At 35.8% G+C, this 19,526-nt stretch overlaps 1 long non-coding RNA gene across 5 annotated transcripts in view; it reads left to right on the top strand.

Annotated features, from left to right (window-relative positions):
* Positions 1 to 340: 340 nt before the first annotated feature.
* The window catches only part of LOC130222241 (uncharacterized), a 31,115-nt gene continuing 11,929 nt past the window's right edge, over positions 341 to 19,526 (top strand). The window contains exons 1-6 of one of the 5 annotated variants that reach the window (XR_008836363.1): positions 341 to 445; positions 612 to 741; positions 1,137 to 1,195; positions 1,289 to 1,348; positions 1,553 to 1,663; positions 2,245 to 2,363. This is a non-coding gene — a long non-coding RNA (uncharacterized LOC130222241). Of the gene's footprint in view, positions 446 to 611; positions 742 to 1,136; positions 1,196 to 1,288; positions 1,349 to 1,552; positions 1,664 to 1,740; positions 1,770 to 2,244; positions 2,364 to 19,526 lie in introns of those variants that run through there. The other 4 variants (XR_008836365.1, XR_008836362.1, XR_008836361.1 and 1 more) reach the window with 4 other exon arrangements.

Below are 19,526 nucleotides of genomic sequence, written 5' to 3'. Positions count from 1 at the left end.
ACATGTGCATTTATAGTCCATCATATACCCTTGCTGAAATTATGAAATATTAAAAAGTATTGCACTTACATCTGGGTATACACTTAATATATGTGTGTCCCAAGTGGGTACGTGGACAGACTTCAGGAATCTAAACTCATTAAAAACAGATTTATCTTTATGAAATACAGAAATCACTTTTATTTACATCTTGTCAACTGACCAATTACATTCATAAAGTGTCCTGTGCGGTGAAAGGATAGTAAAGTCACTGTTTCTAAAACCATAATGCAATATTATTTATTTTTTGCACCTAACGCTAACAAATCTCGCGATATGACTAACATAATCCCGTGGGATTCTAGGGCGCTGTTTTCAAATTTAATTTTCTTCCGGTTTTGTCCAGCACCACGAGAACATGAGGACGCGGCGAAAAGTTGGACAATGATCACAAGACTCCTACCGTGTAAGTACAGTTTGTATTCGTTTAATAACATTATTGAGTTTTACACGAAGGAACTAAAATAAATGATGCACATTGCCAGTAGCGATGTGGAGTTGCTTTGATTAGGCTAAAATTAGCCGTTATGCTAAAAGTAAGTCGCCTTGAGCAATATGTCATGTTATTACAGGAATCTGGCGCAGTTTATCAGGGGTTCCCTACACTGGTCCTCGAAGACAGCTGGTCAACATGTTTTCCAGCATCTCTGCCCATCATCCACCTGCTGTGTGTTCAGTCAGAGCTGAAAATGACCATTTCAGGTGAGTTTGGAGTGGAATGGTGTATAAATAAAACAATTTAATAATGGTAATAATGCACGAATTTGTTAGAAAAGCTAACAAAAAGCTATATAGTATCATTCTATTGTAGATATGTCTCCAGCATTTATTACCATACCAGTATTAATGATTTAGTTTAGCCTACATTAATAGGCTGTCATTAACAATAAGAGCAAAACTTATGAGCATGTATATAAAAGTTATTTACTTAATATTTTACACTAACATAAAATGGTAAATATATGCATGTAGGTGTTATTAGCTCATGTGGAGATTTAACAGGTAAAGTCTAACCACTTTTCTTTTAACTGCTCCTGTAAAATAGTTTTTGTACTGTAATTAATTAAACTGCATTAAGGTTCAAATTTGTCTTGCAGGGTGAATAACAGTCAGTCATCTGTCAGACAGAATTCAATACTCTTTCTCCAGGCCAACTGTAAGAATCATATAAGGCTTTGCATTTATTTATTTGCTGTTCATTAAATAATTTCATTATTACCTTTCTCACTGTTGTTTTGTTTGTCTGTAGAATTGTCTCCAGTGCAAATGATCCTTTGTCATCCCACTCTCTGAGGACACTCCAGAGTAGGTGAGAAACTTGTTGAATGCTTAAAAGTGTATTTAGGTGTATAATGTGTATGAGTTCACATTTGCACACCTAGAGCTAGTTTTATACCTGTGGTGAGTATTGTGATCTTATTACTGCGTATCCTGATAAACGCTTTAGTAAATAATTTCAACTAGAAACGTTAACGTCATCATAAGCCTGATGTTAGCTATTGCTCCGTTACAGTAATTGTCATTGTGGACTCCAGCAGGTCTACATGTTCTGTTAAGAGACTGGATTCTGAGAGCGAGATCCTGTGAAGTGTTCATCAAAGCTGAAGAGAAGAACTGCATCTGTGTAAGTTTGAAATGTGAAAGAATGTGTGTCTCTGTCTGTCTGGATCGCTCTGACTGTGATTTTGGTGTCACATTTAGGTTCAGCAACTGTCCGGAGTTGGTGGATGAACGTTCTGTCTGAGCCTGATTAAAAGATTGATAAACAGGTACATATTTATCTTGCATTGTTTGTGTTTATTTCTGCACAATATTTCAGGAAAATATGTTTTACTACCCCAACAATTAACCCCGTATGTTATATTATTTAAACTATAGATTTCATCTGTTATTCATCATTGTACGTCTCCTTATAGACATGCCTAATGTTCAGATGTTTTAAAATGTTTGTACAGACTCAGGCTGTCAAGCAGACTAAAAATATTAAATTATAATTTTAGTGTAAGCCATGAATGACAGTCTTTGCTTGTCACAAAACTGTAGATATGGGCAGTTGTAAAATGATGAGTAGTAGGGAATGTGTATGTATTGACATTAGATACTGCTCGGCGCATTGCTGTTCATTCACAAAACATGACAGTAATTCTTGATATATTGTACGTTTTTACTTGTAGGATAATACAAAATCATATTCTCCTCCCTCAGATGCTGTGAAGTGAGTCCAGATGCTACAGACACAGAAAAAGATGCCGCAATGGAGGAACACAGCAAGCACCTTCCAGGAAGAGCTGAAGAATATTAGAAATAAAGACTCTAAAATAACATTTCACTTGTGTTGTCCATATTTCTGTGTTGTTGCTTTGTTTATTCTTATTAGATGTGTCTGTTTAACAGTGATGTACATCTGTTACTATATGCACAATAAATAATTTGCTTAATCGTAACACTATTGCATCCTTACATAATGTATTAATTATGATTTACACCCGATTACAATGCTATAAAGACGTTCAGGTATAACTGGTCTGAAATTGGACCTGATTGCATTTCACAGCTTTAAATAATAAGTTAGATTGTTTTATATGTATAATTAGGCTATTAAAACACTTATTATAAAGAAATAAAACATTTTAAAAACAACCAGAAAACGTCCAGAACATGACATATTTCGACGTGCAGGGACCGTGTAGAAAAGACGTGCGATTCACGGCCAGAAGACGTAAAAGACGTCGGTTGGATTTTCATTTTGGCACTACTTTTCAACCAGGACGCAACGTGGCGGAGCGACGTCTTTTCAACGATAATCGGACGTCCAAATGTTTGCTGGGAGTCTTGTAAAGCCTCTGAAGAACCTTCTGGCCACACTTGTATGTCCTTGCAAACCGGTTTGGTGACTTTAACGATCGGTCTGTAAGCAGGCATTAGCATGACAGTTAAGTGGTCCACCAAGGTGGGGGAGGGGGAAGGCTTTGTAAGCTCCTCTCTGTGTGGTGTAAACAAAGTCCATTGTGTTAGTGCCCCGTGTTGGAAAGTCTATGTGTTGTTGTATTTTTGGAAACACACTCTTTAGGTCTGCATGGTTAAAGTCCCCTGCCAGGATGAGAAAAGCATCGGGGTGGGCTGTCTGCTGCTCACTAATGTGCAGTTTCCGTAAACACAAAAGCACAACAGTCCTTAACAGTCCTATGTGATGAACGAAGTAGACGGATGTAGTCCAGTTTGTTGTCCAGCGAGCGTACGTTCGCTAGAATGATGGAGGGGATAGCGGGTTTGTGGGGGTTAGCCGCTAGCCTTGTTCGGATACCCCCGCGCTTACCCCTCTTCTGCTTCCTCTGGCGCCGCTTGAAGCGCCTCCATTGTGGGCGAGGTGGTGAGGTGGGGGTCGGAGTATGGGTAGGCATCCGGAGCAAGCCGAGATCTTGCAGTTCATCAGTGTCCGCGGAGTTTAACTTGTGAAGTTTGTTTCTACCGATGTCGAGCAGAAATGTTCGACTATATGCGCACTTAAGGACAAATAAACGTGACGTTGACGCACAATAACACGGCGACGTACAAGACGAGGAACACAAAAACACATTAATAACATATTAATAAATAATACCAAGTTTTAACACATCTGCTACATTCCAGTGGAGCCTCCGTTGCGCTCTACCACAGCTGGCAAAACTTTCTGAAGGTGGTTTAAGCACCAAATAAGTGGTTTAAATTATGTTAGTCTCCTTATTTCTTTCCGTTTTATTTTAAATATTATAAATGTTTAAAGTTTTAGGTAAAGACGTCAAAATATGCCCACACATGCAAGCTAAACTAGATCATATCTGAGTCATCACGCTTTATTACCCAACCAAAATCAGCGAGGAAAAAATAAATGTTTTAAATTAAATTATATTTAAATGTTAAATTAAATAAAAATAGTTGCTAAAATTAATGTGTTACTTAGTTACATTTTTAGGCATTAGCCAAACAGAAAGCCTGTCTACGGTAAATCCACACGCACTAAATAGCCTACCTTTTTCTTTTATAACACTGTAAGCATAACTTCGCAGGTCGATCATCTTCAAACGCAAAAGGCATTTTTAAGTGTCCTAACTTGACTGCTGCTGTAGAATGGGATGTTTTTTTACATAACTTTAAACGTGTGCTTTAGCTATGTCAAAATGAAAGCAAATTTTTTTAAGGGTTCTGTGTTTTGTCAATTGTATAGCTTTAATAATAATAATAATAATAATAATAATAATAATAATAATAATAATAACAATAATAATAATAATGGATATAACAAATTATAATATTATAGTATAGACATTTTTACTAGGCTACTTTAATATTAATCCCTAACTGAAAAACGAATGTGAAAATGACTGGCAGCTGTGCTAAAATTAATATAATGGCAAATTTCTTCTGCGTTTTTTCCCTTTATAGCTCAATAGTTTTATTCAAAGAATATAGTTCTCTCTTCAACTTTCAGGTTTGAGGTGGGGGAAGAAGTGGCAGAGGCAATTCAAATGTACCATCTCTAAATTAAAAAAGGCCACTTACGCGGCATCTGTGTGTAAAGATTATTACCTTATTTTATTATTATTATTTATTTATTCATTCATTCATTCGTCATTCATTTTCTTTTTGGCTTAGTCCCTTTATTAGTCTGTAATTGCCACAGCGGAATGAACCGTCAACTTATCCAGCATATGTTTTACGCAGAGGATGCCAGGAGGGCCAGCTGGGGCTTCTCGATGGAGTGAAAGGAGAGGCAGGACTTTGCCCCGAGTCTGGGAAAGATGGCTTGCCGTCATTACACTAGTTTTCCGATGGCACACGAGTTACATGCGCCAAACACATGAACAAATAAATTAATAAATAAGGGAAAGAAAACATCTAGCCTTATAGGCTGAGTTCTTTTTGATTATAATCGCCGTTAAGTTTCCATTTTAAATGTAAGGCTGTTGCAAAAAATAATAAAATTGCTTAAAATAATACAATTTTAATTTATAAGTGACTTTGCTGCGTCCCCCTTGATGTTTCAATAACGCATAATAATCTATACACCGTATTAAAGATACTTAAATAGACATGATTTAACATGTCTATTTAACACCTGACAGACAAGCTTTTGGTTATGAGAAGGGGGAAGGGGTTTCCACTATTAAGTGTTTTTCACAAACATGAATACACAAAATCCAAAACTCCTATAGGACGGATGGCGTAACAAAACCTATGCGTTTAAAAACGAAACCGCATTAAATATGGGGCCTTATGAAAATGAATGTTTCTATCTTTTGAACGGTGACGGCATAATATCATGGAATTACTTTCAATAGCAAAATAAAAAACATCTCAAGGAAGAACGGACAAAAGAAAGTCTCACTTCTATCACTCTTTAAAAGTTTCGGTTTGGTTCATTGTAAATGCTCAGTCTCGTTATGAGCTGATCTTCATTTCTCTGTGTTGGTGGAATAAAGCAGGCGAGTCAGCCGCACCAATTTATGAGCAGACAGAGCAGGATTCTCATGATGACCACCAGCGCAATTCCGCTCTTTGTTATGAGCCGTAGTTTCAGTGTAAACTTAGTAAAGGTGAGTTTCTTTGGCGATGATGTGTACAGTGTTAGATTTTATATTTAGCGGACATTTGCGCTGAACACGCGGTGAATGCAACGCATCAAGATTCAGGCACCTTCTCCGAAAACACTCGATTGATCTCAGCTGGCGGATCAACATTTACCTCATGTCATGATCGCTGCCATCTGCGCCATTATTATTATTAAAACTTTAAGTGAGGTTTGCAAACCTGTGCACTTTTCACTCTTCAGTCGTTTGCATTTCCTGCAGTAACAAAAGCTCCCTGTTTATTATATTCATTATATTCAGACACACAAATGCTCCCAAATATATTATGAGGGCGCATAGATTATATTTCGTGCGCTCATGCGACCAAAATGGTTGCAATTTCGAGCCCTGTAGTATAAGGACATGTATTCAGACCACAACTGATCGTTTGAAGAAAATTGAATGCCTTATTATTTAGAATTAGCTATTATTGATGTAAATGCAGCCGTTCAAGGCGCAAAATTGATTTATTATGGTATTGACGGTATTAGAAAATCCATGTCGTGGCGCAATGTCACACCGGTGATGACGATGGGTTAGTAATTATATTATAACTGGTTATGTTCAGGTCAATGAAATAATACCTTTAATAAATAAAATATGTTCGTAAGAACGTGGTGGGCCAGTGATTCCGTCGCTGTCATCAGTGGTTTAATGAGCTCAGGAGAATTCTGCTTTGCATTTTTCTATGCATTACTAACATCACTAAACCAGACATTTGTTTTATAAGTTAACCAAATATTCGCAGAGATTCAGCAGTTTTTTTTCTGACGCGTTTGCCAGTCAGTGGAAAAAAAAGTAACCGTGGCCCTGTTTGCAGGTATTAATATTCGTTTTTTCGTCAATCTGATGCAACTTTTATTATTTATACAGGACGTTAAAATGCAATTAAAAGTTTCAAATCAATTAAACTCAATTTATAAAAAGGCTAGCCTATTTTATGCATTAAATATAACTAATTTCCTTTATTTCTGACTAGACCATGCATTTTAGACTATTTTACAATTGTAATATGTGCATATGCTTTTTTTAAATAACATTCGTTTAACAAATATTTTAGCACATCGAAAGTAATTAAGTGACCTGTTTTTTTTTATTAAAACCTTTATGCAAAAGGATCAGAGGATAAATTATCGTAGGATAAACGTATCTTATGGAAAAACAGCAATTGACGGGCTCTGCTTTCGGTTTTAAAAGAATCAAGCAGCTTTAAAAAATATAATTTGCTGAAGAGAAATGACAGGAAAAAAAGAAAGAAAAAGATTAAATATATAGGGACTGTTAAAAGAACATTTCTCTTTTATATATTATTTCGACTCCGAAACATCAGCTAAGATTTTTAATTTATTTTCATTATTCGTTTATTATTATGTACAATAATTCAGACATAAAATAAGATAGTAAAAATATAATCAACAACGAAAATGTAAATAAAAACATAAATAAAAACATAAATGAAAAAGTCTTGTCTTAGTCCTATCAAAACGGCAAACACTAAAAGCAGGCTAAAAGACTGCTTTATTTATTTATTTAAGACTACTTGTTGTACTGAATGTTTGTGCTTTCATGTTAGTTGTCTTTTATTTCTTCAATTCCAAAACGAGTCCTCTTTGCACTTAAAAAGTTTACAATAAAGTGTGTTAACAAATTTTAAATGATTAATGAAGGACTTATAATGCTTTGACCTATTGTTTAATATAATTTACAAGCACAGTAGCATATTTAAAGCTGCTGTAAAGGCTATTTCTTTCCGTTCGCATCCCGTCCCTTTGCGCCCCCTGGCGGCTTTTTCACAAACTGCGGTCCTACACTAAAAACAGAGCAGCATTTATTTCAAACGGCGGCGGTATAAGCCACGGCGGTAATAGCCACTTTGAACTCTCACCTACTGTATATGCTTTTTGTAGCTAATATTGAAAAGCTGGTTTGTTTAAAATACACATCTTCACTTTTAAACCCAACCAAATACACGGAAGCCTCTGTTGCACCCGCACCGATTTGCATTGAATAGTAATTAGCACATGCATATTGTAAAATGTCTTTTGGTTTAGGGGAGCACGGGGCACAAAGTAACGCGGGGTAAAATGTAACGCAGAACAGTTTTAAGCTATTTGCTCAGGGTTAATCATGGCATGCTTCCAAGGTTGTCACCACAGTGTCGACAGAGTTCTTCCTGCCAATTATTGTAAAAGATCTGCGAAATTTGGATTACAAAAACAAAAGAGAACATTTTTGCAGCATAAAAGTTTTTTTTTTTTTTTTATTATACTCTATGTATTTTTATTTGAAAAAAAATAAAAATCTGTGAGTGAACGTAAAATCGTATATTGCTGTGATTACCGTCTTCTAGGCTAAAAGATGGATCCATTTTGAAGGATGTAAAAAAACACAGTGACTGCTAGCCAGTTTTGGGGAAAATACGACACAGTGGGGTTAGTTGTTACATATGGAGAGAGATTAGACTCAATAATAATTCACGCAAAAGACACGATGTACACATGCGTAGCCAAATTCACGTACGTAAAATATTTATTTATACTTACAAAAACAATTCACATGCACAAAATAAAAATACATTTTCATAAAATACGTTTCACAAATGCAAAACACCATTTGCAAATATATAAGAGTGTACAAAAAGTTTTGAATGTTTAAAATTCATGAGTTCATCCTGAATGAGAATGTGCAAATCCTCTCTCACGTACGACTCACCCTGAATACGAGTGTGTGCATTTTTGAGACTTTCCTGTCAGGACACACCTCCCACTTGAGTCACTCGTGCCCTGTAGCCAATAAGATGCGAGCTTACTGTTCAACCAATCACAACTCCCTGAGAACGCGGGAATGACCGAAGCGCTTCACTGTGCGAACCATTTGCGCAGTCTGACTTAATTAACGGAGATGATCTTAATTTACGTTATAAAGTTTACATTATAAACAACAGCAGCCATTGCTTTAACAAACGTTTGATACTTAATCTTTGCATACATAAACCACTATAGAAATCAAGTAACCACTTACCCGCGCATCCCGCTCTTCACCTGCCATGCTAAATAGAGGAGTATTCTTCTTAGAGGATCATCTCCGTTAATTAAGTCAGACTGCGCAAATGGTGCGCACAGTGAAGCGCTTCGGTCATTCCCGCGTTCTCAGGGAGTTGTGATTGGTTGAACAGTAAGCTCGCATCTTATTGGCTACAGGGCACGAGTGACTCACGTGGGAGGTGTGTGCTGACAGGAAAGTCTCAAAAATGCACACACTCGTATTCAGGGTGAGTCGTACGTGAGAGAGGATTTGCACATTCTCATTCAGGATGAACTCATGAATTTTAAACATTCAAAACTTTTGTACACTCTTACATATTTGCAAATGGTGTTTTGCATTTGTGAAACGTATTTTATGAAAATGTATTTTTATTTTGTGCATGTGAATTGTTTTTGTAAGTATAAATAAATATTTTACGTACGTGAATTTGGCTACGCATGTGTACATCATGTCTTTTGCGTGAATTATTATTGAGTCTAATCTCTCTCCATAGTTACAGGGTATTATTTAATATATTTGAATTTTGAGAATTTGTAAATGTGTTTTTTAATGTAAAACATTTTTAATTTTACTTTTATATTTCTAATAATGCAAATAAATGCATTGTTTTTGTTTTGGCAATTCAGTTAATGGGAAGGACATTTCAATAATTGTTGGGGGACAACATAGTGTCTATGTCAATTTTACGGCCTTGGCAAGAAGTGATAATTTTTGTAATGGCGTAAGTTTTAGGGGCATGCTGCACATATCCTAAGATTGTCCTAAGCAAAAGTGTACACTAGTAAAGTTTAGTGTACTGTATATTTACTTTGTTAATGATTGCTACAGCATAATATTAAGTAGTTAATGCTAATTTAGTGATACTATAACATACTTTAATTATATTGTAACTACTTAAATAGGCTGTAGTGTTCTGTTACATATACCCTATAATATTATAGAAATTTGTACAGTGTTGGCTTGTATATTACTAAAGTCGATGTGTTACCACACAGAATTATCACAATGCAAGCACAGTGCAGCATATTAAGCACAATACCTGTAAAACAAAGACTCCACAACTTGTGGCATCCTCCTGTACTGTGTGCTTAATCTGCCCACATGTCCAATTAATTTGGGCCCATTCATTCCTCCCTTGTTGTTTTGGGCGCATGAAGTACTGTCTGTGTTTGACAACAACATACACGGTATCATTATTAGACATTTATAGATACATAAAGTCATTTATCAACGCAATTATAAAACTAACTGAAATTTTTGTGCTGCGTTCATCAGGATACTGTTGTCAGTTGTGCCACACGCAGGATCCACTACAAATATTTGGCTGGATGGAAGATGAAGGTACTAACAAAGCAAAACACATTTAACTATAGATTTTATAGAACAAAGTATTGCAATTGTGTGAATAAATGCTGTAAAAATATGTTGGTCCTGGTTATATTTATTTTAATTTGGAGATTGCAAAAGAATTTCATTTAAAATGTTATAATTATAATAACATTATTCGTGTCTTATCTATATGAATTATTGTAATTACTTATAGAATATTAGTGTCTCAATTAAGGAAGAAAATTCCACAGACCATTAGCATTTAAGCTCAAGAACAGTGAATAAAAAAAATAGTTCTGTTAAAACAATGAAATTGACTTTCAGTATTGTTCAGAAATAATGTCATTACTTACCACAAACATCCAGTGGATGTTATTTATGTTAACAAAGGAGATCAGGCCTTTAAATGAATCAAAATGAACCTGAACAGAAAAATCATGCAAAGTTAAAATCCTATATATATATATATATATATATATATATATATATATATATATATATATATATATATATATATATATATATATATACACACATACATACATACATGCATACATACATATATACATATATATATACACATACATACATACATATATACATATATATAATACACGTGTGTGTGTGTATGTTTATATATGTATGTATATGTGTGTGTATTATATATTATATACATATTATATATGTATATATATAGTATGTATGTATGCATGTATTTATTCATTTATTATGTAAAAAGTGTTGTGAATTGCATTATGGGATGTTGATTTCTGCTCTGTCCACTTTTAATGTTAAAATATCAAATTCAGTTCAACAAAGGTGACTTTTAATCACATTTTAGTAGTTTTAAATAATATAATGTATAATATATAGAGAAATAAGTCTGTAAAATAACAACAGCAACAAGTCTGTAATTTACAACAGCAATCTAGATAATAACTTTAAGGTTAAAAGTTGTTGTAAGGCACATCAATGTTCCATAATGTATTTTAAAAGCATAAATAAAAGGGGATATATAAAAAAATATATAAAACATGAATCACAAAATACAGAAAACTATAGTTTTAAAAAAAAAATTTTACAGTGTAGTGTAAATATTAGGTCCCTTAATATTTGTTTTCATTGTCCAAATAAATTGGGTTGAATTAACTGAGCAGAAATAAAAACTTACATTCTTCAAGCCTTGTCGAGCCACCTGCTCTTTTTGTCCATATAAAATGACCCCGGTGATGTAGTGGTTGAGCTGATAAATTTGTCCTGATTGATCATATTTGTTAAGGACAGCCCGAATGTAACCTTCCATAACCTAAATATTGGGACAACATAATGGCAAAAATTGTGAAAAAATTCTTGTATGATTTAAAGGCTCCTATCATATTTGTAATTATTCATATTACAATATTGATAGCATCTGTTCTTGATTATAAAAGATGCGTAATGCTTTATATGAATGTCTTATAGTTTTTAATTACTTTGTTTATTTGAATTTGGAGCCTTGGGTCACAATTCAAATACAATTAATACACTTACTTCTCCACACAATCTGTCATGGGGCCGCAGAGTCAATAACTCTGCATGTCGCACAATGATTTCACATCTGTAATGAGCAGACTTGTTAATTGCCACAATCTGCTCATTTGCAGCAAGTCTCCATAGTGTTGTTACCTTAAGAAAATGTTCATTAGATAAGTAAATGTTTCAGATACTTCTGATTGACAATTGTGCCATCTTGTTAGAGCACTTTAAAAATATTTGACATTTTGAACACAGCCATAGCTTGTGAAGAAAGTTAATTTTAGGATTTAAGGCAAAACCTGATACTATTCCAAAGATTGGTAAAACAAAACATGTTGGACAGTTGAAGTCAAAATCATTAGCCCTCCTGTTATTTAATTTAATTTATTTTTCCATAATGAAAAAAAACAATCGTAAATTATGTTTATCAGAGCAAGGAATTTTTTTCACAATATTTCCTGTAATTGTTCTTCTGAAAAATGTCTTATGTTTTATTTCAGCTACAATAAAAGAAGTTGAACTGAACAGAGACCAAGTGGCAAACAAACAAGCTAATTGTTTATCATTCTTAACTATTGTATTCTAAAATAAATGATTGGTAAAATGAAAATATATATGCATTGTGGGATTTGTGGAAAAAATAGAGTGGAATGTTTTTTTTTTCTCAGCTTTACACTGTAAAAAATATATGCTACTCAAATAGAGCCATATTAGCTGTATAGCACAAAGCGCTATGAACAAAAAAATTATTAGGCCATGCAAAAGGGTTTGACATTTGTTTGAAAAGTGTGTGTTGGGGGGTGGGAGGCTGATGGTTCGATTTTGGATTTAAATCCCATTTCCTGCATTTACATGCTGTTACAAGATCCTGGAAAAAAATTGTCTGATTAAACAATTTCAAACTAGCCTAAAAAATTTAAAATAAGAAAGGAACAAAAAACTTGATAAACTGTGTGGTGAAATCCAATTTTGTGATATCAATTGCAGATAGACATTTTATAATCAATTAAATTATTTAAATTAATAGAAAAATTATATTACAATGTTAATCATTCAATTATTTTATTAATTGTAATAATAATAACATAACAATAATAATAACGTTACACGATCATCGACAGGTGTAGACATTGGCTGACAGCAAATGATTATTCTGTTCGAAGCTGATTCAGCTTGCATCTTTTTTTGAATCCATGTTGAAATTAAAGCCATCTTCTGTTGCTGCTTTGTTTTATTGCTGAATTAAACAGTTTCGTTTTCGCTTGTGTAAACTGCAACATCGGAGTTATTTTGAGAGCAAGGTTATTAGACGCAAACGCACGCATCAACACAGTCTTTGTCAGCGCTGCGGTGATAACTACGCGCAGCATTTATACAAGCAGCAACACGGGTCAAATTTACAGAGACCCGGTAGAGACGTAGTGGTGGGTAAAAAATAGGTGGGAGAAAAAAAAACTGAACACGAGTAAAAAAATATTTAGTTTTTACGTTACGTCGCAAAACGGTTGTTCCGCAAACACTTGTTCTTTTTATATTTTAAAAATATAGGTAATTTATATGTACAGTCAAGCAATAATGATGTGCATGATGGATACGTGTTGCAGTGGTTCAGAGCTCCGTATCTACTTCACTTTGGAGCTTTTCAGAGTGAATGCAAATTAATGCATTAGGAAAATGATAACCTTAAAAAATGGATTTCAATAAACATTTTATTAAAATTAGAGGCAAGCTTGAAGCCAGAGTATTATATTATAATTTATTACATTATGTAATGTAAAATATGACTTTCATTCATTGTCTTTTCGGTTTAGTCCCTTTATTAATGTGGGGTGGCCACAGCGGAATGAACTGTCAACTTATCCAGCATATGTTTTACGCAGCGGATGCCCTTCCAGCTGAAACCCATCACTGGGAAACATCCACACACACTTATTCACACTCAAACACTACATACAATTTAGCTTACCCAACCACCTATACCACATGTTTTTGGACTTGTGGGGGAAACCCACGCGAACGCAGGAAGAACATACAAACTCCATACAGAAACGCCAACTGACAATGCCAGGGCTCGAACCAGCGACCTTCTTGCTGTGAGGTGATACCCACTACGCCACTGGGCTGTCCCAAAATATTACTTTCTCAAACCAAAAACTTAATAAAATAATGAGATTAAACAAAATTTGTTTCAGATCAATAATTAAACAGCATGTAATAATAAAAATTAAAACATCGAGAAAAATATATATAAACAAACATGAAGTTTATTAACTGCTTCAAAGTTCTGCAATCGGCAGAAGCTGTAACTTCAAGTGCAGTTCTGTACAGAAATCTGATAGCAATATATTAACATAGAAGCTTTAAATATAAATATGATGTGCCAACATGATGTCTTACATGAGAATGCAATAATTATATGGCCATTGTAGTTAGAATTCAGGTAGTTTCAGTGTTAATAACCATATTTTAAATAAAAAGAATGTAACAGATGGTGTATCAAAACACACACATTTGCTCTCTTGTAAGGTAAATATTTTTATTTTTAAAATTTAATTATTCTATTACTTTTGTTTTTATAATTTGTCCTAAGGATGTGGTAATAATTTGTATAATTTCATAAATTTATTGCAAAACAAATGTATATATTTTTTTATATATTTATTTCTTTTTTTCTGTTTAAATATAAAAGGGCATCTATTGTGGATTTTAGTTGCGTTGATATTGTTTGGGAAAAGTTTTCCAGACTTTTGTTTTTTTTATGTTTCTGAATGTTATAACTTGGGGCATGTACCATGAAGCTGAGTTTCAATTTAGTTTACACCAATTCTGGGGTTTAAGAACCATGAAGGTAGCTCAGCTGCTTCATAATAAAATGGCAAAGAGAGATTATATTCTAGCTGCTGTCATGTTACCTAAAACCCAAGATTGGTGCAAACTACACTAAAAATTAAGTAGCCAGCTAGTCCAGCTTCATGGTACAGGCCCCTGCTTGCAATATTGATTTGTCAGAGGAAAACTGTCAATATTGAATGAAAAAATGTTATATTTACAATTATTAATAAACTCATTTGATTTACCTCTGCAGAAACCCCTCCTTCTGATTGGTGTATTTCAGTTGTGGGGTCAGTGGATTTTTTTGCTTTGTGTACTTTTTCTGTAAAGTCCTGAACAAAATTGTTAATATTGATGGAGCACATTTACTGTAAACATGTAATTGAACTCACTTTTACTGCTTTTAAGCTATCAATTTACCTTTTCAGCAACACCTTTTGGAACATCAGGGACATTGCAGAATGTTGGTGCTGTCCTGTGGAGCATTGCTTTTGGAATGTCATGTGGGGCTTTGTAAAAGTGTGATTTTGTAGTGCCTTTTTTATGTGATCATTTGATCATTTTGCCCAGCTTTCTTCAACCAAAACCACATGGCTTGATGGCCTGAGGGGTCTTGTGAGGAGACTGTCAGCAAGATTGTTCCTTATGATGTACTCTTTGTACCGACCCTTCAAGGAACTATACAAAGCTTGAATGAAGTGAGCTGGCCTGAGGTGTTTTTTCTTGCACAGAATTGAAGTTTTCACAATGCCAAACCACTTTTCAACATGACAGTTTGTGTCTCTTTTTTCTGACATTCTTGGGTGGGTGAGTGGTCCATGTCACAGCCATATCTCTGGAGGTCTCCCAGCAGAACCCCGCTCCAGAGTGGATAAATGGCCATATAATTGTTCAGAAGAAAACTGATCATTTCCGGGCAGTAATATGTATTTGCTTGATTTGAATCATTTTCACACTCCACAACAGCACTGACTTCATCACAAATGTTTCTGAACATTTTGGAGTATGAGGAACCACCAACAATTGTTGCAGATGTACTGTCACTCACCTCCACCTTTTCTAGGACCTCACCTGTGGTATCCTGCAGAATGCCACCTTCTTTGTAAATTAGGGCTTCTAAAAAAACAAAGACTTTCTTTCACAGTTTCAGTGAAATGCCTTGCAGTAAAAACTGCAGAATGATTTAAAAATTCTCAGAGCATCATCAAGGCTATCTGTGTTTTGTAGTCTTGCAAACACGTAAGTGGCAAAGTTTTTAAGACCTTTATCGGATGACCTGGAAGGCTAAAGTCACGGCTTTGATAATATGGGCAGAACACAAATGTAAAACTGTTGTGTGTTTAATTTCTGCCCATGTTTTCTGCTTCTGACAGATGGCAAATGTTCTCTCAAGGTAAGCGGTGATGCTTTCCTTGTTGAAAGCAAGGAGAACAGCCTGCATTATTGCCCAGCTGAAGTCTGTTTCTACTTGATGTATGTGCTGATTTGTGTATTTTGAAAGTTTGAGGAGGAACTGCATTAACCAGTATGTTATGGGTGGTACGGAATGTTCACTGGATATCATTTCGGAAACTGACAGCGGCGGAGCATCTCTTCCTTTTCCCGGTAAGGTCAGTGCGTAATATGGAATGGTTTTGTTTTGGTCAGTAATTTTGGAAATGATACCCCCAGTTGCATCCAAGTATACAGCCACAGGATGTCTCTGTCTCAGTTTGCTTACAAAGATACTTAATCCTGTCTCTGTGTATAGGTGTGCTCCAAACGAGTCTATCTGTAAGTGTTGCACATAACCAGGAGCAAAGTATGAGCCAGTATCACACTGTTTGATGATAGACTGGGTAAGCTTTGTCTCCAGCAGAACATTTTCGTGTTGCTGAAGTGCTTTTTTGATTTCATGTGAAATGGCTTTAAGGATGTTCTTATTCAGACTGTGGCTGATGTTTCCCGCTAAAAGTTCTTGAACTGTTGTGTTTACCAGCCTTTGGTAGTAATCGGTACTTACTCCTTTGATCATAGTTTTTGCTATAGATCCGCGTTTAATGTTACTGGCTTGCCTGAAATGTTGTTCTTTTTTAAGGTGCAAGATTTGACCTGCTCTGCAAACAGTTAGTGGAATTACTGTTTGACTTTCTGATGGTCTTGCTTTCATGGTGAAAGAATATTTTGCACAGCAGCTTGAAAATGTGCAATTTGCTCGAACATTTAAATAAGCACATGTGCGCTTTCGGCTCTTGATTGCCTTCACGTGTTGATACACAAAACGAAGTGGACAGCAAGGATTTCTTTTTCGGAACTGATTATAAATGTATTGAGTCCATGGCTTTCTTAATTTGTTGGAGTACTTTACAGGTTTGATTTTCTTCCACACTTTTGAGGGTATGTGGATAGTGAATTTTGTTGGTGTTTTTGGTACATGTCTATATTCATCAGCTGTTTTATGTTTTCTTTGTGTTCTTTTTTCTGGTCTTTTTTTCATTTCTGTGATACTTGGTTGGTGTTTGTGTACTGGATCATCCTCTGGGCTGTCAGATTGTACACACATCTTTGGACTGTCAGACTGTACACACTTCTCTGAACTGTCAGACTCTAAACATTTCCCCCTCTCCTCTGCTGTTTGATTTTTTAGTGTGTTGGACAACACTGTTTCCTCTAACCCCCTGACGTTCCTTCTATTATATGTCCAAATGACATAAAGCCATTGTCAATTTTTAAAGAGCCCATATTATGGGTTTTTGAAAATGCCCTTCCATGTAGTGTGTAACACAGCTCTAAGTGAAGTGAAATATCCAGCTAAGGCTTAAATCTGTAAGTGTACAGTGTTTAAAACTATTGATTCATCTATAAAAGAGTCGACTCATAGTGCTTCAAACGAGTCGCCTTGATAACGAGTCATTAGGTGTTTCGCGATGACGCAGCCACGAAACACAAGCCTCGCCAGTAGTTACGCGCGCAAACCAGGGAGATTTGAAACCTGCGGCCCCGCCCACTAACACAGAAAAAACACTAGACACACACACACAGACGCCGCCGGTCGAATGAAGTCACGCTGTGCTCGGATGGATAATATTGACAGTCTCTACCCAAAGATGAGTTGTTAACCTGGTACAGTACACGCGGTTACTCTTTATATTCTCTTATCACATGTAAGCCACGTTAAAAACGCGACGCGTGCCGCTTTGTTTTTGGATTTAACGTTAAAGGCTTTTGTGAGCTCGCGTTCCACTGCCGTTTGTCGTTGCTATGGCGATCGATCGTAAGCTAGGAGACAGGAGACTCGTGTCACGTTCCCTAGTTCTTCTGAGGAGCGTTGTGTGTGTGTGTGTGTGTGTGTGTGAGAGAGAGAGAGAGAGAGAGAGAGAGAGAGAGACTCGCGTCGCTTTCCCTAGTTCTTCTGAGGAGCGTTGTGTGTGTGTGAGAGAGAGAGAGAGAGAGACTCACGTCGCTTTCCCTAGTTTTTCTGAGGAGCGTTGTGTGTGTGTGTGTGTGAGAGAGAGAGAGAGAGAGAGAGAGAGACTCGCGTCACTTTCCCTAGTTTTTCTGAGGAGCGTTGTGTGTGTGTGTGTGTGTGTGTGTGTGTGTGTGTGTGTGTGAGAGAGAGAGAGAGAAAGAGAGAGAGAGAGACTCACGTCGCTTTCCCTAGTTTTTCTGAGGAGCGTTGTGTGTGTGTGTGTGAGAGAGAGAGAGAGAGAGAGAGAGAGAGAGAGAGAGAGAGAGAGAGAGAGAGAGAGACTCGCGTCGCTTTCCCTAGTTCTTCTGAGGAGCGTTGTGTGTGTGTGTGAGAGAGAGAGAGGGAGAGGGAGAGAGAGAGACTCGCGTCGATCTCCCCAGTTCTTCTGAGGAGGGTTGTGTGTGTGTGTGAAAAAAGCCTTACACTATGAAGCGCGTGTGCACTGTGACTACTTTTATATAGTTGATTACCAGCTGGGCATTTCACTCTGTCTCGCGCTGAAGCCTGTCACTGTCGACCAATCGCAGCAGGCTGTCATCGGTCCAATCAGCGCAGATTAGCTTCGCGCTGAGGAGGGGGTTGGGAACAAATGAATCGCTGAACGATTCATATGGGAGTCGTTGGGATAATTAGGTAAAAATAAATGCAGATTATAAGACCATCAAAGTGTTTTATGACCTTGCATGCATATTAGACTGTTGTTGGAGACCCTTACAACCTAAATATGACCCTATTTCATGTATAATATGGGCTCTTTAAGTGTGTTTTTGCCAAAAATGTTTGTGGCCAATTTTTCCCAAACGGGGGAATTAAAAGCAGTGTTGTTGTTCATGTCTTCGGCAGTGACATTTTTTTTATCACCTCTGTTCCTCCAGCCGCACTCCACAGGTCTTTCCGCAATGCTCCCTTTCCTCTTTTTGTCTTTCCCATGCTGCAGTCCTATATCTTTCTGCACAACTTGGTATAGAAATGGCAGTACTGGGTTTTCAAACAGCTTTTAAATATTTTTAAAGGACCATTTTAAAGGAGTTTTCAATTATTGATCATTTGATATTTGCTAATTGATTTCAAAGTGTGTGACAATTTGTATACAGATACTATGGAAGTTGTGTGTGTGTGTGTGTGTGTGTGTGTAATATAGTAATATTAAAATAAGAACAAGTAGCAGTTCATATTTTTTATTAGGTGTGAAGTCAGTCTTTCACAAAAACATTGTCTGATACATTCAGTAAAGGATTTAGGATATGGCAGGAGCAGCATGAATAGCCAGTGTAAATTTATGGCAAGGAAATTGCTAGGCTGTTTGATAAAGCATTTATTATCTAAACGTGTTTACTTTATTTTTTAACAGGAATCACGTTTTTATCATTTTTTTTCCAGTTTTTAAATGTAATACTTCTCCGGGTTGTTTAATTGTGCTATTCAAATAAATTATTGCCGTTGTTTCGGTGTGTTAAGTGTGTATTTGTGACTTGTCATATCTATGTTTAAAAACAGCCTCCAGTATGGCATTTGCATCACACGAACTTCAATTGTGACAGTCTACTTTGCAAAGGCTATAGAAATAAAGATCACTGAACCGAGTTAAAAATACAAAACAGCATCATCTTGTGTCAACTTGTCGATGAAATGCTTTTCGACCACAGTTTCGCACTGGATCGTTTAAAAAAACAAACAAAAAAAATGAGCCTTTTTACAAAATATTCGATGTT

The sequence above is a fragment of the Danio aesculapii genome, chromosome 4 (genome assembly GCF_903798145.1).
Source record: "Danio aesculapii chromosome 4, fDanAes4.1, whole genome shotgun sequence".
NCBI classification, from domain to species: Eukaryota; Metazoa; Chordata; class Actinopteri; order Cypriniformes; family Danionidae; genus Danio; species Danio aesculapii.
Note: the sequence above shows the minus strand (reverse complement) of the source record. Positions and strands in the feature narration are given on the sequence as shown.